Source organism: Hylobates moloch, unplaced genomic scaffold, assembly GCF_009828535.3.
Source record: "Hylobates moloch isolate HMO894 unplaced genomic scaffold, HMol_V3 SCAFFOLD_1, whole genome shotgun sequence".
NCBI classification, from domain to species: Eukaryota; Metazoa; Chordata; class Mammalia; order Primates; family Hylobatidae; genus Hylobates; species Hylobates moloch.
This window is the reverse complement of record NW_026652276.1, coordinates 11,763,447-11,788,038: the sequence shown is the minus strand read 5'-3', so window position 1 is coordinate 11,788,038 and position 24,592 is coordinate 11,763,447. Positions and strand designations below refer to the sequence as shown.

At 45.6% G+C, this 24,592-nt stretch overlaps 1 protein-coding gene across 1 annotated transcript in view; it reads left to right on the top strand.

Annotated features, from left to right (window-relative positions):
• The window catches only part of FBXO36 (F-box protein 36), a 93,924-nt gene that overhangs the window by 18,010 nt on the left and 51,322 nt on the right, over positions 1 to 24,592 (top strand).

Here is a 24,592-nt window from a genome sequence, read left to right as displayed (position 1 = left end):
CTTTTACATTCTGCCTACTGTGTCAAACTAATTGTTCCTAATTAGTGGAGCTTGTTTAAGCTGTGACTAAAGGATGTTTTTATATATATAAGTGAAATAATTATTCCTAAATATTACTTTTAAACACGGATTTTGTTTAACCTTGTTTCTTTTTTGGAGGGTGGTTAGTAACACCAAGACTACTTTATTGAAAGCGTAACTAAGAGCGATTGATGGATACGTAAAGACATAGTAGGCACATCCATGTAATAGTACTGCAATGAGGAGCATTCAGGAGTAATTCCGCCGTAATGCTTAGGTGTGTATCTGATTTATGGAAGATAGGCTATAGGCTGTATAACCCATGTAGATATATGTTAGGGGCTGAATTATGTCTCCTCCCAAAAAGATACTTGGAAGTCCTAACGCTGAGTACCACACACTGTGACCTTATTTAGAAACAAGGTCATTGCAGATGAAATTAGTTAAAATGAGATCCTGCTAGAGTAGCATGGGCCCCTAATCCAGTACTATTGGTGTCCTTATGTGAAGACAGACACACAGAAAGCCATGTGATGATGAAGGCAGAGATTGGAGGGATGCAGCAAAAATTGCCAAAGATTTTCGGCAAACTAGCAGAAGCTAAGAAGAGACTTCCCGCCGGGAGCGGTGGCTCACGCTTGTAATCCCAGCACTTTGGGAGGCCGAGGCGGGCGGATCACGAGGTCAGGAGATCGAGACCTCGGTGAAACCCCGTCTCTACTAAAAATACAAAACATTAGCCGGGCGTGGTGGCGGGCGCCTGTAGTCCCAGCTACTCGGAGAGGCTGAGGCAGGAGAATGGCGTGAACCTGGGAGGCGGAGCTTGCCAGCCTGGGTGAGAGAACGAGACTCCGTCTCGGAAAAAAAAAAAAAAAAAAAATGAGACTTCCCGTTCAGAAGGAAGGAGCATGGCCTTACTAACACTGTGATTTTGGACTTCTATCGCCAGAATCGTGAGAAACAAATTTGTGTTGTTTTAAGCCACCTCATTTGTGGTCCTTTGTTATGACAGTCCTGAGTGTGTAAAGCTGTTTGTGGCCCACCTACTTGATTCACCTAAATATGTTAGTGGGAAAATAGAGTTGCCTGGGTGTGTTGGTCATTTCACACCTGTCCAAGCCTCCACCTCAGATAGATCACTATCTGTTTGGCACAATCCGCCTGGCCTACTGCTTGCCACTGGACCAAGGATAGACACCTGACTCTAGTGCGGTGAATCTACGGACTGACCAGCAGCCATAGGACTTGGGTGGCCTGGTGTGGAAAGAGGAGCCCCTTCTTGAAAATGGGGACTAAGCCGGGCACGGTGGCTCACGCCTGTAATCCCAGCACTTTGGGAGGCCGAGGGGGGCAGATCACGAGGTCAGGAGATCGAGACCATCCTGGCTAACACGGTGAAACCCCATCTCTACTAAAAATACAAAAAATTAGCTGGGTGTGGTGGCACATGCCTGTAGTCCCAGGTACTCGGGAGGCTGAGGCAGGAGAATTGCTTGAACCCAGGAGGCAGAAGCTGCAGTGAGCCAAGATAGTGCCACTGCACTCCAGCCTGGGCAACAGAGCAAGACTCCGTCTCAAAAAAAAAAACAACAAAAAAAAAGAAAATGGGGACTAAGACACAGAAGAATATAGCTGCAGGGAGTAGCTTCAGGGAACTGAAATAGGTCCAGAGGAAGCTCAAAGTGGCCATTCTGAAGTTTATGCAAACTGCTGGCCAGGAGAGGCAGAAAAAAAAAATACTCAGAGAAGGGACATGACAGTGGGAAAGGGGAGATAGGAGGGGATTTGTTACTCTCACTCGAGGCTGCAAGTTGCCTCTCCACAATTAATCTTACCTTTTAGTGGAGAACCCAACTTTTCAGGCCTGGCGCGGTAGCTCACACCTGCAATCCCAGCACTTTGGGAGGCCAAGGCAGGTGGATCACTTGAAGTCATGAGCTCAAGACCAGCTTGGCCAACATGGTGAAACCCTGTCTCTACTAAAATACAAAAATTGGCCGGGCGTGGTGGCGCATGCCTATAATCCCAGCTACTCAGGAGGCCAAGGCAGGAGAATTGCTTGAACCCAGGAGGCAGAGGTTGCAGTGAGCTGAGATTATGCCACTGCACTCCAGCCTGGGTGACAGAGCAAGACTCGGTCTCAAAAGAAAAAAAAAAAACTTGGATGGGCTTAATGCTTCCCAGTAAGACTGCATGTCCTAACCTCCCTGGCAGCTAAGTGTGACCTTGAAGCTAAGTATTAACCAAGGACTTTTAGGAGGTTTCTTTAAAGGGAGGTGGAATAGGGCTGGGCCCCTTCGTCTGGCCACTTAGAAATAAAATCAAGGGTGAGCGGTAACATGGATAATAGGAGGCAGCGTCCTTCCCCCACGCACCACAGCCCTGTGCCGGAGCTCCCGAGAGTACGTGGCATAGCAGTGCATTCTGCCACTCCGCTGTGTGCCACCCTCTGTCCCGTCTTGCCTTTCCCTTTCTCTTCAGTTCTTCTTTGTTTCTTTTTATTTCTTTTCCTTCTTGTTTGTCTTTACCTACCCTGCATAAAAATGCTGGTTAGGACCTTTGGGTTCCTCATTCCGGTTACCTGTTGCAGTGAGTCTGTATCCTGAGAAATTCATGGAGATCACCATGATTAGAAGTCGTGGCTGCTGAGCCAAGCCTCATAGACTTGAGGCCTAGCAGCTTCCAGGGGCTCCAGGACCATCAGGTGGGAAGGCCCTGGGGGGTCCGGGACAGCTCCAGCCTAGCTCCACAGGGGCAGAAGTGTACAAGGGCCTACTTGCTGCTCCACCACGGGCTCAGCCACTTGTTTCCCACCACGTCTCTGGGTTTACGTGTCCCTCGACTTTTGCTGCCAATACCAAAGGCTCAGTCCTGAGCCTCAAGTTCCATTTCCTCCCACTAGAGGATGTGACACTCTCATTCAGCCACTCTGCCCTGTTCGGGAGCTTTTTCCTACAGTCAAGCCGGTCTATTGCCCATCCTTGGATCATGTGGTAGGAGCTGATGTTCTTACCACCCGCCTCTGTCCGTCTTCTTGTGGTTACAGTACCCTGATTTTCCACAGGAAAGTCATGCCTCCCTCACCCTCATTTTGTACGGTCCAAATAGTCTCATATGGACCCACCATCCTCAGTGTCCATAGTAATGCAGAGATGGGTCCACTCCCCAATCCAAGCCAATGAGATGCTTGAGAAAGGCGCACTTCCTTTATCCCTGAACTTGTGGTTGTAGTGATGTTAACCAGGGTCTAGCAGCCATGCTGTCACTACCAGGGACAACCTACCTACAGATGCAGCCAATATGGAGGGAGAGGAGCCAATAGGTGAAAGAGAGGTGGGGTCTCTGTGGCACTGTTTGAGCCTCCACAGCCAGCTAGGCATTACCGTTAGGTAAGTCAGTAGGCCTCTCTTCTTTGCTCAAATCAGGTTGAGAGGGTTTTCCATCACCTGTAACTGAAAATGTCCTAACTGGTCCAGGTCGGATGGCCACCCTGGTCCAGTCAGCAGTGGCTGTAGTAGCAGGCCAGATGTCACCTGCAGAACAAAGTGTGCTGAAGTCAGTCCTTGAAATGGGGCTGTGGGACGGGCAGTGTGAAGCTGAGTCTTTCCACTATAAATAAGGCTGTGCAAGGCCAAGTTGATGTTTGGAGTTCGTAAATCATGGTGGCTGTGGTTATCAAATAAAAAAAAATCAAACCAAAACCACCAGTAGCCTCAAAAAGCACATGATTGGAAATGTGAGAGGCTGTCAGGAGCCCTGGCCCGTGGGCAGACTTGCTGGAAGTGCTGTGACCGTGTGTGTGTTTGAACCTGGGCAAACTGCTGATGTAGACATCTCCCCAGATCCATTCCTCAAAACTCCATGGAGTGATTATGAAGCGGTGGCTCATGCCTGTAATCTCAGCACTTTGGGAGGCTGAGGTGGGCGGATCATCTGAGTTCCGGAGTTTGAGACCAGCCTGGCCAACATGGTGAAACCCTATCTCTACGAAAAATACAAAATTAGCCAGGCATATTGGCGCATGCCTGTAATCCCAGCTACTTTGGAGGCTGAGGCAGGAGAGTCCTTGAACCCGGGAGGCGGAGGTTGCGATGAGCTGAGATTGCGCCATTGTACTCCAGCCTGGGTAACAAGAATGAAACTCCAGCTCAAAAAAAAAAAAAAGACGAAACTGGTAATTGGGAGGATGAAAAGGAAGTAAAACAGGAGTAAGAACTTTGCATTGCAGCCCTAGGGGGTTGTAGTGGAGGGAAGGAAGCAGAGGTGGGTACCTGAGACCATAGGACTGCACTTCCATGGGACATGTATGATCCAGGTGGATCCAAGCCAGGTCTTGATGCACTGCTGTGTTTAAGGTGTGCTGTGAGCTAAGCCTCTGCAGCATAGTTTATGGTCGTCCTACTCCCTTGTAAAAATTATCTTTTGAACTCACCCATTGTCACCTCTATCCTTCATTCAGCCTTTGCTTATGCTACTCTTCCACTTGGAACACTCTTTCCCCAATCTTTGCCTAGTCATTCATCCTGTTAGATCTGCCTGCATCTCTGCCAAGAATCCCCTTAACTTGGCCTTTTTCAGGGATGAGTTTGAGGAGAAAGCTTAGGAAATAATAAGCCAAATTTTTGTGTCTTAAACATCCAGGTAACTCTGGATAGTGACAGCCAACAATATGGAGTCATAAAAGCAAAAATAAAAACTTGAATAAGCAACAAGACATTGAAGAAAATATCTCTTGACATGATCAGCAACAGGCAACATTGGTTTCTTAGCATCTCTTAAAGACTGACAGAGGAGAGACAGTTTCTTTTCTAGCAAACAAGAGATGGTGAATGGAAATTAGCCTCTTCTAATGTAAGATGTATAGACCAAACACTGTAAGAGCCTAATGTTCAGCTTGCACATGGTCATGAATCCAGCTTTTAGTACAATGCCAAGCACAGTGTGAACTCAGTACATATTTGTTGCATTAATAAATATTAGTCCTATTTGCTGTTGGATTAAAAGCAAGTACAGAGGTCAGGCACTGTGGCTCATGCCTATAATCCTAGCACTTTGGGAGGCTGAGGCTAGTGGATCACCTAAGGTCAGGAGTTCCAGACGAGCCTGGCCAACATGGTGAAACCCCGTCTCTACTAAAAATACAAAAAATTAGCTGGGCGTGGTTGCAGGTGCCTGTAATCTCAGCTACTTGGGAGGCTGAGGCAGGAGAATCACTTGAACCCGGGAGGCAGAGGTTGCAGTGAGCCGAGATCACATCATTGCACTCCAGCCTGGACAACAAGAGCGAAACTCTGTCTCAAAAGTAAATAAATAAAAATAAAAAGCAACTATAGAGTACAAAAATGGCACAAAGCAAGGAAGTAAGTCAGGAAGGGTTTTAGGCAGGTTGTGACTATATGATACGAATCTCAAAAAAATGTTATATTTTACAGAGTAAAGAAGTAGGGAGCTGGAATAATTCTAGGCAGGAGGGATTCATTTTAGCAGTCAGTGAATTGTGATACTATAGTTTGGAAGTACAGTGATGTGCTGAAATGTAGGGCATAGTCAGTGGCTAGTATGAGATGATGCTGAAGAAGAGATGGACAGGGGTCACTCCTTGGCCTTCTATGCCACCCCAAGGATTTGGGCCATGGGGAAGAAAAAAAGATCACATCGACACCAGCATCTTAGTAAGCAGCCTTTGGCTGCTGTGTAGAAGATTTCTTGGATCAGTTCAAGCCCATGGAGGCAGAGAGCTTTCTTATTAGATTTTGTCATGATCCTCTAGAGTACCACGGAGTTGAATGTCAAGTTATATTAAGGAAGTGAAATCAATAGAATTTAGTCATGGAGTTGATGTTTTGTGATGATAGAGGCTAAGAGAGTCTAGAATGACTCAACTAGTGCCACCAAAATAAGGAATACAGGAAGTGGACTAGGTAGGTTTCAAAGGGAACATGATGAGATCAGTTTTTTATAGCTGAGTATAAACTACCCCTGTGGATTACAGGTGGGTGTGCACAGTAAGCAGCTGCATAATTTAGTAGGATTCAACATCAAGAGTGAAGATACAGATTTTGACTCAGCACTGAAAACCATTTGGATTAGATTACCTAGAGAGAGGATGGATGTCACTAAGGACAGAGCTTCAACATTTAGAAGTCAGGCTGGGTGTGGTGGCTCACGCCTTTAATCCCAGCACTTTGGGAGGCCAAGACAGAAGGTTCATTGAGACCAGGAGTTCAAGAGCCACCTAAATAACATAACAAGACCCTTTCTCTACAAAAAAATAAATAAATTATGTTTTTAAAAATAAACATTTAAGAAGTTAAGGCAGAGGAACACTTGTGTCCCCACATTTACATGTTCTTTTTACTTTTGGGGGGAAATGTACATCATTGATATTGGTGTTCTAATCTACACAAGTTATTTGAGGTTGGGTTAAATTTTTTTTTTTTTTTTTTTTTTTTCAAAGTGCTGGGATTACAGGCATGAGCCACCGTGCCCGGCCTTATAAGTTATTTTCATTTAACTACTTTATTTTTTTATTTATTTATTTTTTTGAGACGGCATCTCGCTCTGTCGCCCAGGCTGGAGTGCAGTGGCGCAATCTCGGCTCACTGCAAGCTCCGCCTCCCGGGTTCACGCCATTCTCCTGCCTCAGCCTCTCCAAGTAGCTGGGACTACAGGCGCCCGCCACCACACCCGGCTAATTTTTTTGTATTTTTAGTAGAGACGGGGTTTCACTGTGGTCTCGATCTCCTGACCTCGTGATTCACCCGCCTCGGCCTCCCAAAGTGCTGGGATTACAAGCGTGAGCCACCGCGCCCAGCCAAATGTTTTTCATTGTAAGTAACAAATTGCGTTTAGAGCAGAAACAGTCTGAAAAAACAGTGTTGGTAAAGGCATGGGAAAAGGCCTCCTCTGTGTGATGTCCCAAGGAGTGTAAATGAGTACATCCTTCCTGTGGCAGAAACCATTAGTTGCCCCCAATATCCATGTTCTCTTTTCCTTAGTAAACAATTATCTGACTTTTAGCCGAACACATGGGCTTTAGAGAAAAAAAAAAAAAAAGACTTCATTTCTCATCCTCCCTTGGAGCTACAGTTAGCCACATGACTAAATTCTGGCCAAGGGGATAGCAGTGGAAGGGGTGACTGGGACTACACAGAAGAGTCTGTGAGAGTTGGACCCTTTTCATCTCTTCCTCCTTCCTGCTGTCTAGAATGCAGATTCTATGGCTAGGACTTCAGCAGCTATCTGGTACCACGCAAAAGCAGCCAAATTCTGAAAGTGACAGGAAACCCAAATGGAAAGGGGCCTGGTTCCCTGGGTTATGGACTGCCTACTGCCTCTTATGTATTTATTTATTTATTATTTTTGTTTTTGCTTTTTGAGACAGAGTCTCGCTCTGTCGTCCAGGCTGGAGTGCAGTGGCATGATCTCAGCTCACTGCAGCCTTCGCCTCTCGGGTTCCAGCAGTTATCCTGCCTCAGCCTCCCGAGTAGCTGGGACTACAGGCACCCACCACCACGCCCGGCTAATCTTTGTATTTTTTAGTAGAGACGGGGTTTCACCATATTGGCCAGGCTGGTCTCAAACTCCTGACCTCGTGATCATCCCGCCTTGAGCTCCCAAAGTGCTGGGATTACAGGCGTGAGCCACTGCGTCTGGTCTCAGGATGCCTCTTTTTTTTTACATAACTGCCTGTCTGTATAAACCACCCTTTTGGATGTTTCATTCAGCTGGACCTAGTTCTGTCTGATGTGCTTCCCAAAGACAGCTTAGCAATGTTTTGTCACGTGTAACATGTGCACATCCTTTATTCTGGTGTCCCACCTCAGGGAATTTACCCTAAGGAAATCATTACACAAATAGGGAGTGGGGAAGAGTAAAATAAAAGTCCTTCAAAGAAAATTGGTTAAGTAAATTAAAATTATGTAAAAAGGAACACTGTGAAGCCACTAAAAATAATGATGCTATATTTAGACATCACATGAATAGATGTCTGTGACATAAAGTATAAGAAGAGATTATAGACAAGCATGTTTAGAATTATCCCATTCATGTAAAACGTATACACACACACACACACACAGAAATTAATCTATATATGTATATAGATGCTGAGAAATACTTGGTGGATGTCTGTAAGTATAAAAATATTCCAATATTCTTTGCCAGGCATGGTGGCTCACGCCTGTAATCTCAACACTTTGGAAGGCCGAGGCAGGCGGATGACCAGTTCAGGAGTTCAAGACCAGCCTGACCAACATGGTGAAACCCTGTCACTACTAAAAATACAAAAGTTAGCCGGGCGTGGTGGTGCGTGCCTGTAATCCCAGCTACTTAGGAGGCTGAGGCAGGAGAATCACTTGAACCCAGGAGGCAGATGTTGCAGTGAGCTGAGATCACACCATTGCATTCCAACCTGGGCGACAGAGTGAGACTCCGTCTCAAAAAAAAAAAAAAAAAAAAAAAAAAAAATTCCAATATTTTTCAGTATCTGGAAATGGAAATTTATTTTTTTATAGTTTCTTCCTATGCTTTTTTTATTATTTAAACTATGATCAGCTTTATTATTATAAAAACTATAACGTCTTTTTAATTTTTTTAAGTGCTCTCTTTAAAAAACTAGTCTCATTAAGAAAATAGGCCAGGCACAGTGGCTCATGCTTGTAATCCCAGCACTTTGGGAGGCCAAGGTGGGAGGATTGCTTGAGCTCAGGAGCTTGAGATCAGCCTGGGCAACATAGCGAGATCTCCGAGATCTCAACGGAGTTTCACTCTTGTTGCCCAGGCTGGAGTGCAATGGTGCAATCTTGGCTCACTGCAACCTCTGCCTCCTGGCTTCAAACGATTCTCCTGCCTCAGCCTCCTGAGTAGCTGGGATTACAGGCATGTGCCACCATGCCCGGCTAACCTTGTGTTTTTAGTAGAGACAGGGTTTCTCCATGTTGGTCAGGCTGGTCTTGAACTCCCGACATCAGGTCATCTGCCCACCTCAGCCTCCCAAAGTGCTGGGATTACAGGAATGAGGCACCGCGCCCAGCCTACTTTTTCTTTAGAAATATACTCACAGGCAGTGGGAAGTCCTTGAAGGAATATGTAATGGGAGACATGCAGTGGTGCGATCTTGGCTCACTGCTATCTCCACTTCCTGGGTTCAAGTGATTCTCCTGCCTCAGCCTCCTGAATAGCTGGGATTACAGGCACGCACCACCTCACCCAGCTAATTTTTTTTTTTTTTTTTTGTATTTTTAGTAGAGACGGGGTTTCACCATGTTGGCCAGGCTGGTCTCGAACTTCTGAGCTCAAGTAATCCACCCGCCTCGGCCTACCAAAGTGCTGGGATTACAGGTCTGAGCCACCACACCCGGCCCTGTGGTATAGGTTTTAATAGCCAATCTAAGGCAAGTAGTGTGGGACTATAGTGAAGGGGTGGATTAGAGGGAGATTTAGGAGTTGAATTGAGGTTTGGTGACAGATCGAATGAGGGATGAAGACGTATAGGGTCTTCCAGATTTCTGTCTTGGGTGATTGGAATTGGGCTATCATTAAAATAAGAACAATAAAGAAATAAGGAAATCTAGCTGAGTGTGGGGTCATGCGCCTGTAGTCTCAGTTACTTGAAGCGGGAGGATCCCTTTAGTATAAAAGAGTTCAAGCCAAGCCTGGGCAACATAGTGAAAACCCATCTCAAAAAAAAAAAAAAAAAAGAAAAGAAAAAAAGAACACTGCCCTGCCTACAGAGTAGCCATTCTTTCTTCTTTTACTTTCTTAATAAACTTACTTTTACTTTACAAACAATAAAATTTAAAAATTAAGAAAACAGAAGAAGAAAAAAAAAAAGAAGCAAATCTAAATGGTCTTTCTCCTCCTACTAAAATATAAGCTCCATTGGAACAGGGACTTTTAAGCATTTTATATACGGCTATATCCCTAGCACTTAGTAAGAGTGCATGGCACATAGTTGACACTCAATAAATATTTGTTGAATCATTATTTCCCGGTCAAGCCACTAAAAAGATCATTGCTGACTTAAGCAATAGCAGTGTCCATGAAGCCATGTGGAGCTGGGCTATAGTAGGTTGAAAAGTGATTGGAGGTGAGGAATTTGAGACAATACAAAGACAACACTTGAAAAGAACTTGTCTCTGGAGGCCGGGCGCGGTGGCTCACACCTGTAATCTCAGCACTTTGGGAGGCCGAGGCGGGCGGATCACGAGGTCAGGAGATTGAGACCATCCTGGCTAACACAGTGAAACCCCGTCTCTACTAAAAATACAAAAAAATTAGCCGGGCGTGGTGGCGGGTGCCTGTAGTCCCAGCTACTTGGGAGGCTGAGGCAGGAGAATGGCGTGAACCTGGGAGGCGGAGCTTGCGGTGAGCCAAGATCCTGCCACTGCACTCCAGCCTGGGTGACAGAGCGAGACTCCCTCTCAAAAAAAAAACAAAAAAGCAAAACAGAAAAAACTTGTGTCTGGAAAACAAGAGACACATTAGATGGCAGCCAACGGGAAGAAATTTTACATTAACTTGTCTCAGGAAAAATTAATCATAGCATGTAGCTTCAGTGCCTCCAGCAGCCACCCTGAGCTCTAGGACAGGGGAAACTGGCCCAGCGGCGCTAACAAGAGCAGTGAGACCAGGAACTTGCTTTAAAATCACAGCCCAGGCCGGGCGCAGTGGCTCACGCCTGTAATCCCAGCACTTTGGGAGCCTGAGGTGGGTGGATCACGAGGTCAGGAGTTCGAGACCAGCCTAGCCAGCATGGTGAAACCCCGTCCCTACTAAAAATACAAAAATTAGCTGGGCATGGCAGCACGTGCCTGTAATCCCAGCTACTCAGGAAACTGAGGCAGGAGAATCGCTTGAACCCAGGAGGCAGAGGTTGCAGTGAGCCGAGATCACTCCACGGCACTCCAGACTGGGCAACAGAGCAAGACTCCATCTCAAAAATAAATAAATAAATAAAATCACAGCCCAAAGGGAAAAGAGAGAGCTGAGTGCAGGAGAGTGAGGGAGGAACGTGAGGTATGGAGGTAAAGTAAGTTCTTTGTAAGGTCAGAAATGTCAAAAGACAACATTACAACAAATTTTATCATAGATCTAATTAGCTATTATTCGCAATTCATGAGTCAGGGCAGCCTCCTTTCCACAGAACAGAATGAGAGCTCCCACTGAGCAATGGCCGAACAGTGGGTTTTGTAAGATGGAAAACAAGGAAACAGAACAACAGGGAAAAAAAATCATATTGGTTAACACGGGTTACTTCAGGCTACTTTTTTTTTTTTTTTTTGAGACGGAATCTCGCTCCGTTGCCCACGCTGGAGTGCAGTGTTGTGATCTCGGCTCACTGCAACCTCCGCCTCCTGGGTTCAAGCGATTCTCCTGCCTCAGCCTCCCAAGTAGCTGAGACTACAGGTGTGTGCCACCACACCCGGCTAATTTTTTGTATTTTTAGTAGAGACAGGGTTTCACCGTGTTAGCTAGGATGGTCTCGATCTACTGACCTCGCTATCCACCCGCCTCAGCCTCCCAAAGTGCTAGGATTACAGGCGTGAGCCACCGCGCCCGGCCCAGGCAACTTTTTTCTTTTTTCTTATTTTTTTCAGATGGAGTTTCGCTTTTGTTGCCCAGGCTGGATTGCAATCGCGTGATCTTGGCTCACTACAACCTCCACCTCCCGGGTTCAAGCAATTCTGCTGTCTCAGTCTCCCAAGTAGCTGGGATTACAGGCAAGTGCCACCATGCCCGGCTAAGTTTTGTATTTTTAGTAGAGATGGGGTTTCATCGTGTTGGTCAGGCTGGTCTTGAACTCCTGATCTCAGGTGATCTGCCTGCCTCGACCTCCCGAAGAGCTGGGATTACAGGCGTGAGCCACCGCGCCCAGCCCAGGCTACTTTTTTGTAAAGCATTAAATCAGAAAGGACTTCCTTATGATGCTTACTCAGGTAGACTGGAATCTCCTGATTTCAGGGAAAATTGATCTGCTTTGGGATCTATCTTCTCCCTTGAAGTTTCAGTTGGATGATGCGGCATTTAGAAGAAGTGATTCCATTTTAGTTGGTCTGCTCTCTTTGGGCCTAGTGCAGGAGCACAGGCCAAAACAATGGTCTCCCATAATTTTGTTTAACTGAAGTCAGCAAGTGGAAACAAGGAAAGATCTAGATTATATGACTGGTCAAGTGATTGCAAGTGATTTTGCTCAATTCCAATTTAGCTTAAACACAAAGGACCCTGGAATGCTTTGGCCATTTGAGCCTGAGAATGAAACCTCATAAATATTGACACGAAAGCTCTCGCCAAGGTTTTCACTGTGGTCATGGCTATAACTTGGTGAACAAAAATTTTTGCATGAAATGTTTTATTTAAACTTTTTTTCAAGAAAATGTTTTTTTTCTCCCTGACAGAACATTTCATAAGTTATCTTAATTACTCTAATTTTTTTTAGGCATTGCTTTATTTTAAATTGTATGTTTGAAAGTTTATAACTATCATAACCAGACTGCAGGCCAAACAACTTCAGGTTCAGTGGAGAAGGACATTCCCTTGAATTTTCTCGTCTTCTTTTCCCTCTTGTTTCTGCTTTCCTCCCTTAAATCCTCTTCATTCCTTGCCTTAGGGGAGTTTCCCAAGACAACACCTTGAGATGCAAGAGTTTAGGAGTTTTACATTTCAAAAGCCCAAACATTGGGTAGAGGCTTAAAGTTTAAGACACAGATAATAGAATGGTTAGAATATGCAGAGTCCATCTCTGTATTCTCTAATCAAGCAAACATCTCAGATTGCAAGAGGGAGAAGATATTCTCAGAGAAAGAAGTTAGATACTGCTGTTTCCCACGAGGCATCTTCAGTTTTCAATCAAGTTGAGGAGTGAAGGTCAGTAAACCAGTGGCTGAGCAAACCTCCACCCTGACCTTTCTCACAGGGCGGCAGATGAATGGGAGAGCCAGCCGAGAAATCTGAAGTGCCTCGCATCCCCAGCACTTTGCTAAAGGAGGTGGTGGCTGGACAGGTTAAGACACCCTCCCAGCCCCCCAGCCTCCTGCAGTACTCAGGGAACCATTAGGCACCTTCTTCTGCAGCCAGCAGTGAGGCAGTGTTGCCAAGAGGGTACCAGGAGGAGAATCCTGCAGCCTTGAGCTGTGCAACTGATAACGAACTACAGATGGGATGGATGGCATCTTACCTGATGCTGGCCAGTAGATCATGACGTGGAGAACTCACCACTATTCCTGAGAAACTTGGACTTTGACTCAACAGAGAGGTGAGGGATGTGCCAACGTGACCAATATTTGGTTTTAGGAAACATTTTCTCAGGTTGGGATGGAGAGAGATGTTTTTCCCTGTTTCTGTGTTCATTTTGCCATGTGCATGTATTGCCTATTTGAAAAGAAAAAGGCCGGGTGCGGTGGCTCACGCCTGTAATCCCGCACTTTGGGAGGCTGAGGCGAGTGGATCACCTGAGGTCAGGAGTTCAAGACCAGCCTGGCCAACACGGCGAAACCCTGCCTCTACTAAAAACACAAGAAATTAGCTGGACGTGGTGGCAAGCGCCCATAATCCCAGCTACTTGGAAGGCTGAAGCAGGAGAATTGCTTGAACCCGGGAGGCGGAGGTTGCAGTGAGCGGAGATTGCGCCATTGCACTCCAGCCTGGGTGACAGAGCGAGACTCTGTCAAAAAATTAAAAAAAGAAAAGAAAAATAAAATAACATTCAGTTAGAAAAAAAGAATTTCTCGGCAGGTGTGGTGGCTCTTGCCTGTAATCTCAGCACCTTGGGAGGCCAAGGTGGGAAGATCGCCTGAGCTCAGGAGTTTGAGACCAGCCTGGGCAATATGGCAAAACCTCTTCTCTACCAAAAATTAAAAAAAAAAATTGGCCAAGCATAGTGGTACATGCCTGTAGTCCCAGCTACTCAGAGGCTGAGTAGGGAGGGTCACTTGAGCCCTGGCTGCAGTAAGCTGAGATCATGCCACTGCACTCCAGCCTGGATGACAGAATGAAATCTTGTCTCAGAGAAAAAAAAATAAAAAAAGATTTTTTTTTCAAGAGGGGAAGGAGAGAGGAGGGAAAAGGAGAACAAGAAAAATTTATTTCTTCACATCTTTGTTAGTGAAATGAGAATCCTGTACTACCTTAGTATAACAGTAAAAATTTAAAGTATTTAAAGCCATTGATTCATCTTTTACAAGTCAACATAATTATTTCTTTTTTTTTTAATTTTAAAGACAGAGTCCACTCTGTTGCTTAGGTTGGAGTGCAGTAGCGTGATCACAGCCCACTGCAGCCTTTAACTGCCACCTCAAGGGTTACATATGCCTCAGCCTTCCAAGTGTCTGGGACTATAGGCATGTGCCGTCACGCCAGCTAATTTATTTATTTTTGTAGAGACGGGGTCTTGCTTTACTGCCCAGGCTGCTCTCGAACTCCTGGCATCAAGCTCTTTTCCCACATTGGCCTCTCAAAGTACTGCGATTATAGGTGTGAGCTACCACACTCAACCTTATTTAATTGATAACTTTGTTGACCCAATAGGTAAATGAATGATGCAACTGTCACTACACACCCTTTGAATTTTTTTTTTTTTTTTTTTTTTGAGATGGAGTCTCACTCTGTCTCCCAGGCTGGAATGCAATGGCCCAATCTAAGCCCACTGCAACCTCTGCCCCCTGGGTTCAAGCAATTCTCCTGCCTCAGCCTCCCTAGTATCTGGGATTACAGGCATGCGCCACCACACCCGGCTAATTTTTGTATTTTTAGTAGAGATGGAGTTTTGCCATGTTGGCTAGGCTGTTCTCAAACTCCTGACCTCAAGTGATCTGCCCGCTTCGGCCTCCCAAACTACTGGGATTACAGGCATGAGCCACCGCACCCGGCCTTTTTTTTTTTTTTGAGACAGAGTCTCGCTCTATCGCCCAGGCTGGAGTACAGTGGTGCCATCTCGGCTCACTGCAACCTCTGTCTCCCGGGTTCAAGCAATTCTCCTGCCTCAGCCTCCTGAGTAGCTGGGACTACAGACATGCGCCACCACACCTAGCTAATATTTTTGTATTTTTAGTAGAGACGGGGTTTCACCCTGTTGGTCAGGCTGGTCTTGAACTCCTGACCTCAAATGATCTGCCTTCCTCGGCCTCCCAAAGTGTTGGGATTACAGGTGTGAGCCACCGCACCAGGCCTGATCACCCTATTTAAAATTGAAACCTCATCCCCTGCCCAGCACTTTTTATCTTTTCCTTGTTTATTTTTCTTCACAGCATTTTTCAGTAACACACTATGAAATATGTTGGCCAGGCATGGTGGCTTATACCTGTAATCCCAGCACTTTGGGAGACTAAGGTAGGCAGATTGTTTGAGCCCGGGCAATACGGCAAAACCCTATCTCTATAAAAAATTAGCTGGGCATGCTGGCACATGCCTGTAGTCCCAGCTACTTGGGAGGCCGAGGTGGTAGGATCACTTGAATCCAGGAGGTCAAGGCTGGCGTGAGCCCTGCTTGTGCCACTGCACTCCAGCCTGGGCAACAGAGTGATACCCCATCTCAGAAAAAAAAAAAAAAGGAGAGAGAAATATGTTTACTTGTTTTATGTATTGTCTACCTCCCTTTTCTCTCCCTCATCAAAGAATGGAATCCCCATGGGAGTCGGGGGTTTTGTCTGTTTTGCCTGAAACAATGCCCTCTGTGTTTCTGGAGTGAATGAAATACTATGATTGCTCAAGCACACCATTCGAACTCCTATCAAATTTAAGTACAAAACCCATCTAATTCCAAACATGAATGATTTGTGGATTGGCATCATATGGATTATGAACACCACTACTTCTCTACATTATCATGGCCAATGAAAAGTTAAGGCTTTCTGCCATTCCTGTAAGGTCACATGTTTAACAGGTTTATAGACTGTGGGACCAAATAGACCTGGATTCAGGTCCCACTGAGCAGTGAATGGTTGAGGGCAAGTTCTTCTAAACTTCCTTGCATCTTGCTTTATTCATCCCAGCACACAATCCTAATTAACCTCTTAGGGTGGTTGTAAAGATTAAATGGGATTCAGTCCAAAGCACTCTGTACATGTCACATGGTAGCCACTCAGTAAAATCTATTCTTACAATTATCATTTTGGGAGCTGTATTAGTTTTCTCAGGCTGCCATAACAAACTGCCACAGACTCGATGACTTAAACAACAGAAATGTATTTTCTCAGAGTTCTGGAAACCAGAAGTCCAAGATTAAGGTGTTGGCAGGTTTGGCTTCTGCTGAGGCCTCTCTCCTTGGCTTTCAGATGGCTGACTTCTTGCTGTGTCCTGCCATGGTCTTTTCTCTGGGCATACACATTGTCAGGGCAAAGGGAACTTTCCCATCACCCTCTGAAGGTTCCGTGATTTGAGTCTATGAAATGAACTGACTGTAAACAGATTAACAATAGAAAAGGGGCATCACAAGAAAGAAAATATCCGCAAAGCAGTGAGATTTAGAAGCTTATATGCTCTCATCACAGGGGAAGGGAAGGAGGGATGCAGACAGCTTAGGGAAGCATAAATGATTTGAGGGAGAGAAAGAATGGGCCAGAAGAACAGGTGATAACTTGTGACAAAGTCTGTCCGGATATTTGATGTTAACCTTTGGTCTTCTTTCCTGGGTAAGTCAGTCTCCCTACATGATGGGATTCTTGTGGAGGGGGATGCAGGACAATTGAGTTCTTTCTGAAGGATCTCAAGGCAGATAAGGGAAATTCAGGGAATGCCTCTCACTGCACTTTGGGAGAGAAAAAGGGACAAGAGACAGAAGGGCAGGAAAAGGTCAGAGAGACTCTAGTTCTCTTTTAGTTCAGAGCACTCAGCGCCAAACCTCATAAGGTGGGGTATTGTTTTCTAAGCCCCAACAACACCCCTGGGGTCTCTTCCCCTTATTCTAAGAACCCCAGTCCTATTGAATTAGGATTCTACCCATATGACTTTATTTAATCTCGATATCCTTCTTACAAGTCTTATCTCCAAATACCATCACACTGGGGGTTAGGACTTCAAAGTATGTATTTGGGAGGGACACAGTTCAGTTCCTAACAGGAGTGGAGGAAGATTTCATGAAACTATATCCAATTTTGTTATCTTTAATAATTTTAGAATACTTAATTCCCAGAAACACAAGTGCGTTAGTGGATATTCTTTTCACTGGCAGATAGGCACTGAAAAGGGCATAGATGCAGGCATCCCGCAGCAGGAAGAAAGGAAGCCACACAGTAAAGAGAGAAACGTTACATATGCAGAGAGACTGAAGGAGGCTGAGAAATCAAACTATGAAGTAGGCCAGGCACGGTGGCTCATGCCTGTAATCCCAGCACTTTGGGAGGCCAAGGCGGGCAAATAGCCTGAGGTCGGTAGTTTAAGACTAGCCTGGCCAACATGATGAAGCCCCATCTCTACTAAAAATACAAAAATTAGCTTGGCGTGGTGGCGGGCGCCTGTAATCCCAGCTACTCAGGAAGCTGAGGCAGGAGAATTGCTTGAACCGGAGATGCGGAGGTTGCAGTGAGCCGAGATCGCACCACTGCACTCCAGCCTGGGCGATAGAATGTGACTCCAAAACAATACAAAACAATGAGGTGACCCTTTCTGAGTGACAGGACTCTACCTGAGGATGCATTTGAAGCAAGCAGTAATAGGGAATGAGTCAATAACAAGAAGAAATTAAGAAGCTGTCACTATTGAGAAAGGGACGAGAGAAAGAAAAATTGTGTTTCTGACAGCAAATGTTTGTCTGATCCAAAGTTAACTGTCAGCTTCTCAACCAGCTGGACCTGGCATTTCCCTCATTCCCCACCAGGAGATGAGACACTAACAGAGTTCCTTCCAGCTGTGCCTTCAAGAAACTTGGGCAAAATTTTTAAAATAAATTTTTTTTTTTTTTTTTTTTTAGGACGGAGTCTCGCTCTGTCGCCCAGGCTGGAGTGCAGTGGCGCAATCTCGGCTCACTGCAAGCTCCGCCTCCCGGGTTCACGCCATTCTCCTGCCTCAGCCTCTCCGAGTAGCTGGGACTACAGGCGCCCGCCACCACGCCCGGCTAATTTTTTTTTGTACTTTTAGTAGAGATGGGGTTTCACCATGGTCTCGATCTCCTGACCTCGTGATCCGCCCGCCTCGGCCTCCCAAAGTGCTGGGATTACAAGCGTGAGCCACTGCGCCTGACCAAAATAAATTTTTTATTACTAGATTACAATTTTGTACCAGAAGTAAAAGCATAGACACCTTCAAGTTGTAAATAGTAACTTTTTGAAGAAGCAGCTTGTAGGCTTAGAGTCAGGTTTATCCCAAGATGAATTTGGTACAGTGGAGCCACAGACACTTGGGGGCTTTGTACTACCTTAGTCACTTTGCCTACCCATATCTGGGAAGGTTTTGGAAACAGGATTCCAGGTTGTATTATTTTTTCAGAGGTTTGTTCTGAAAGATAATATTGTACTAATGCAAATTAAAAAAAACAAATTTTATAAAAAACCTTCACTTCCATCTGTTTGACCTTTACAATTTTTTTTTGTTGTTATTGTTTATAGAGGGCTCTGACTTTCTTTTTTTTTTTTTTTTTTTTTTTTCGAGTCAGAGTCTCACTCTGTCATCCAGGCTGGAGTGCAGTGGCACAATCTCAGCTCACTGCAACCTCCGCCTCCTGGGTTCAAGCAGCAGTTTTCCTGCGTCAGCCTCCCGAGTAGCTGGGACTACAGGCGCCCGCCACCACACCTGGCTAATTTTTGTATTTTTAGTAGAGACGGGGTTTCACCATATTGGCCAGGCTGATCTTGAACTCCTGACCTTGTGATCTGCCCACCTTGGCCTCCCAAAGTGCTGGGATTACAGGCGTGAGCCACCGCACCCGGCCGAGGGCTCTGAATTTCTTTGAAATTTTTAGCACACTTATCTGCAGACACCTTGAGCGTTTTGGGGTTAGGCCTCTATAAAGCATGTGTTAGAATTGTTGGTGTGAGGCCGGGCGCGGTGGCTCACGCTTGTAATCCCAGCACTTTGGGAGGCCGAGGCGGGCGGATCACGAGGTCAGGAGATCGAGACCACGGTGAAACCCCGTCTCTACTAAAAATACAAAAAATTAGCCGGGCGTGGTGGCGGGCGCCTGTAGTCCCAGCTACTCGGAGAGGCTGAGGCAGGAGAATGGCGTGAACCCAGGAGGCAGAGCTTGCAGTGAGCCGAGATCGCGCCACTGCACTCCAGCCTGGGTGACAGAGCGAGACTCCGTCTCAAAAAAAAAAAAAAAAGAATTGTTGGTGTGGCATTGACTCACCCTGTCCCTCTGCACTTGGGAGTGATGTCTCACGGTGTCCCGCTGCAGGAGTGGATCTGAGCTTCTTCCCATAAACCTTAGGGAAGTATGACTACATTCTCGCCCTATATGTAAACAAAGTCCAGTAATAAGTTAATGGGACAGGAAACTAAAAATGTTCCTGGTACTGTGCTAGGCGTGTTTACATGTATCATTTCATTTCCATCCTCCCAAAACATTGTGACCAAGGCATTATTATCTCTTTGACACTGAAGAAACAGATAATGAGACTCACCCAAGGTCTCCCAGTTAGTAAGTCCTTGAGCCGGAATGTCCCTCTAAGTCCAAAACTGCTTGGATGCTCTCAAAGTCTCCTTTGTTCCTTCACACTGTAGAACACAGTGACATTCCATTCACTTAGGTTATCCATCTTGTAGCCTCTTATTGCTTATCTGAATCGTAATTACCCATGTTAGATTTTGCCCTCATTTTCTTTTTTAAAATAATTTTTAATCTTTAATAAAAAGAGGTGGAATCTTGCTGTTTTGCTCAGGCTGGTCTTGAACGCCTGGCCTCAAGTGATCCTCCCATGTTCGTCTCCCAAAGTGCCGGGATTACAGGTGTGAGCCACTGAGCATGGCCTCCCTCATTTTCTTTCTGGGGTTTGTCTGTCGCCAGGTGAGTGTAGTAGACTTGGTCATTCCTGCGAGTCCGCCTCCTTCTTTAGCTGGGACTACAGGCGCCCGCCACCACGCCCGGCTAATTTTTTTTGTATTTTTAGTAGAGACGGGGTTTCACCGTGGTCTCGATCTCCTGACCTCGTGATCCGCCCGCCTCGGCCTCCCAAAGTGCTGGGATTACAAGCGTGAGCCACCGCGCCCGGCCGCCTCATTTTCTTTTGGAAAGATTTTGACCATTTGGTATTTACACTTTACTATGTATTCTTCTTCCCTTGTGCAAAATCTTGTGCAAGTTTTGCTTTCAGAAAATCTGCCTAATGTGAGATTGTGTCTGAGGTGTAAACATCCAAGTCTTTATGCATGGTGAGGAGAAAATGACAGCAATCCTGAATTCTCCAGTTTGCTTTATTGTTTTTTTTTTTTTTTTTTTTTTTTGAGACGGAGTCTTTCTCTGTCCCCCAGGCTGGAGTGCAGTGGCGCGATCTCGGCTCACCACAACCTCCACCTCCTGAGTTCACGCCATTCTCCTGCCTCAGCCTCCCGAGTAGCTGGGAATACAGGCGCCCGCCAACACGCCCGGCTAATTTTTTGTGTTTTTAGTAGAGACGGGGTTTCACCGTGTTAGCCAGGATGGTCTCGATCTCCTGACCTCGTGATCCGCCCGCCTCAGCCTCCCAAAGTGCTGGGATTACAGGCTTGAGCCACCGCGCCCGGCGCTTTATTGTAATAGAACATTTTTCTCTAAAGAATATTGCCAAAGTAGGCCGGGCACGGTGGCTCATGCCTGGAATCCCAGCACTTTGGGAGGCCGAGGCGGGTGGATCACGGGGTGAGGAGATCAAGACCATCCTGGCTAACACGGTAAAACCCCGTCTCTACTAAAAATACAAAAACATTAGACGGGCGTGGTGGCGGGTGCCTGTAGTCCCAGCTACTCAGGAGGCTGAGGCAGGAGAATGGAGTGAACCCAGGAGGTGGAGCTTGCAGTGAGCCGAGATCGTCCCACTGCACTCCAGCCTAGGCAACAGAGCTAAACTCCGTCTCAAAAAAAAAAAAAAAAGAATACTGCCAAAGTTACATTTCTGGATCTGAAGACCTAGGAGAGGAAGCAAAATGAATAACTACCATCTCTAGCGAATTGTACAGTTAAAATAACAGCTTCTAATCAGTCAACTCTAAAGTTCTAATTTCAAGGTTTCAGCCTGATAATAAGGATGGTATTGAAAGCAGGCATAATGATTCTTAGTGTGGGGGTGCTATCCCTGTTTCCTGTACCCTTTTCTGAAATGAAAGTGATATTATAATTATTTATTATTATTAAAATACTGTAGTATTACTTTGGCATTTCTCATATCCATCTAGAATTTATTTATTTATTTTTATTTATTTATTTTTGAGATGGGGTCTCGTTCTGTCATCCAGGCTGGAGTGCCGTGGTAAGATCATAGCTCACTGCAGCCTCAACCCCCTGGGCTCAAGTGATCCTTCTACCTCGGTCTCCTGAGGAGCTGGGACTGCATACAGGGGCACGCCACCACACCTGGGTAATTTTTTATTTTTGTAGAGGTGGGGTGAGCTGTGTTACCCTGGCTGGTATCAAACTCCTAGGCTCAAACCATCCTGCCATCTTGGCTTCCCAAAGTGCTGGGATTACAGGTGTGAGGCACCATGACTGGTCTTTTTTTTTTGGGCGGGGGGGTGGTTGGGATAGGGTGTCACTCTGTCGCCCACACAGCAGTGCACTGTTGCCATCATAGCTCACTGCAGCCTCGAACACCTGGGCTCAAGCAATCCTCTTGACTCAGCCTCATTAGTAGCTGAGACTACAGGCATGTGCCACCATGCCTGGCTAATATTTATTTTTACTTTTTAGTTTTTTTGTAGAGATGAGGTTGCGCTGCATTGCCCAGGCTGGTCTCAAACTTCTAGCCTCAAGCCACCCCAAAGTGTTGAGCCATGACACCCAGCCTAGAATTTATTTTTGAGTGTCATTGGAGGTAGCAGTTTAAATGTATTCCTTTTAGGCTGGGCGCAGTGGCTCATGCCTGTAATCCCAGCACTTTGGGAGGCCGAGGCGGGCAGATCACCTGAGGTCAGGAGTTCGAGACCAGCCTGGCCAACATGATGAAACCCCATCTCTACTAAAAATACAACAATTAGCTGGGCGTGATGGCGGGCACCTGTAATCCCAGCTACTCAGGAGGCTGAGACAGAATAATTGCTGGAACCTGGGAGGCAGAGGTTGCAGTGAGCCAAGATCACTGCCATTGCCCTCCAGCCTGGGCTTCAGAGTGAGACTCCATCTCAAAATAATAATAATAAATTTATTCCTTTTAGATGGGTGGCTTATCATGTTAATACTGTTTATTAAGTAAATCATCCTTTCTTCCCAAATTAAAATACTACCTTTTCCATATATACCTGAAGATACTGGTGAACTCTTCCACTGATATATTTATTATATACAAATACCATGCTATTTATAATAGCCTTATATTACTTTCTAATATATTGCAAGACACAATTTTTTTCCCAAGATTTTCTTGGCAATTTTCACACAACTATTTTATTTTATTTTATCTATTTTTGAGACAGTGTCTCTCTCTGTCGCCAGGCTGGAGTGCAGTGGTGCGATCTTGGCTCACTGCAACCTCCGCCTCCCAGGTTCAAGCGATTCTCCTGCCTCAGCTTCCTGAGTAGCTGGGATTACAGGTGCCTGCCACCACGCTCAGCTAATTTTTGTATTTTTAGTAGAGACGGGGTTTCACTATGTCGGCCAGGATGGTCTTGATCTCCTGACCTCGTGATCCGCCTGCCTTGGCCTCCCAAAGTGCTGAGGTTACAGGCATGAGCCACTGCACCCAGCCACATTTATTTTACTACATGAATTTAAAATAATTTTGTCCTCTTTCCCCGAAAAATGTGAATTTTGATTGGCTTTGCATTAGGTTTACATATTCATTTGGGAAGGGATAGTTTTTTAAAAAGGAAATTAAAATTTTAATCTTAGACTATAAAATGCCTCTCAGTTTGTTCAGGTATTGGCTTTAGGGCCATCAATAAAATTGAATAGTTTTAAAATTAGGTTTTTGGCCAGGTATGGTGGCTCACGCCTGTAAACCCAGCACTTTGGGAGGCAGAGCTGGGTCAATCACATGAGGCCAGGAGTTTGAGACCAGCCTGGCCAACATGGCGAAACCCCATCTCTACAAAAAACACAAAAATTAGCTGGGCACAGTGGCATGCACCTGTAATCCCAGCTACCAGGGAGGCTGAGGCATGAGAATCACTTGAACCTGGGAGGCAGAGGTTGCAGTGAGCCAAGATCGTGCCACTGCACTCCAGCCTGGGTGACAGAGTATCTCAAAAAAAAAAAAATTAGGTTTTATACTACTTATGTTATTTATTTTTAGGTATTTTATTGTTTTGAACTGTTGCATGTAGGGTATATTTCTTCCCATATTCATTTTCTAACTACTTATAAATAATTAGATAATGAATAAAGTTAATTTTGGTATCTTTTTTTCTTTTGAGACCAGGATCTTGCTCTGTCATTAAGGCTGGAGTGCAGTGGTGTATTCATAGCACACTGCAGCCTCAAACTCTTGGACTAATGCAATCCTCCTACTTCTGCCTCCCAAATAGCTGGCACTACAGGCATGCACCACCACACCTAGTTAATTTTTATTTTATTTTATTTTATTGTAGAGGTAGAGTTGCACTGTGTTATCCATGCTAGTCTCAAGCTCCTGGCCCCAACTAGTCTTCCTCCCTCAGCCTCCCAAAGTGCTGGGATTACAAGCATGAGCCACTGCACTCAGCAGCCTAGGCATTTATTTATTTATTTATGAGACGGAGTTTCACTCTGTTGTCCAGGCTGGAGTGCAGTGGTGCGATCTTGGCTCACTGCAACCTCCGCCCCCCGGGTTCAAGCGATTCTCCTGCCTCAGACTTCCGAGTAGCTGGGATTACAGGCATGCACCACCACATCTGGCTAATTTTGTATTTTTAGTAGAGACAGGATTTCACCATGTTAGCCAGGCTGGTCTTGAACTCCTGACCTCAGGTGATCCACCCACCTTGGCCTCCCAAAGTGCTGGGTTTACAGGCATGAGCCACCACGCCTGGCTTCATCATTCTTTTTCAGGGTAGCACATAACTAACAGAGTACTCCTTTGTGAGGTTGTGTCAAAGTTCATTCATCCAGTCCCTATTGCTGGACCCAGGTTGCTTTTTGTTGTTGTTGTTTTTTGTTTTTTTTTGTTTGTTTGTTTTGAGACTCCGTCTCACTGTCATCCAGGCTGGAGTGCTGTGGCGTGATCTCGGCTTGCTGCAACCTCCGCCTCCCAGGTTCAAGAGATTCTCCTGCCTCAGCCTCCCAGATAACTGGGATTACAGGCGCCTGCCACCACACCCAGCTAATTTTTGTATTTTTAGTAGAGGTGGAGTTTCACCATATTGGCCAGGATGGTTTAGATTTCCTGACCTCGTGATCCGCTCACCTCGGCCTCCCAAAGTGGACCGTGCCCGGCCCCCCAGGTTGTTTTTTTTTTTTAGCTTTTGCCAGTAATACCTCAATGAAGAAACTTATACGTGTATCCTTTTCATTTCTTTTTTTTTTTTTTTTTTTTTT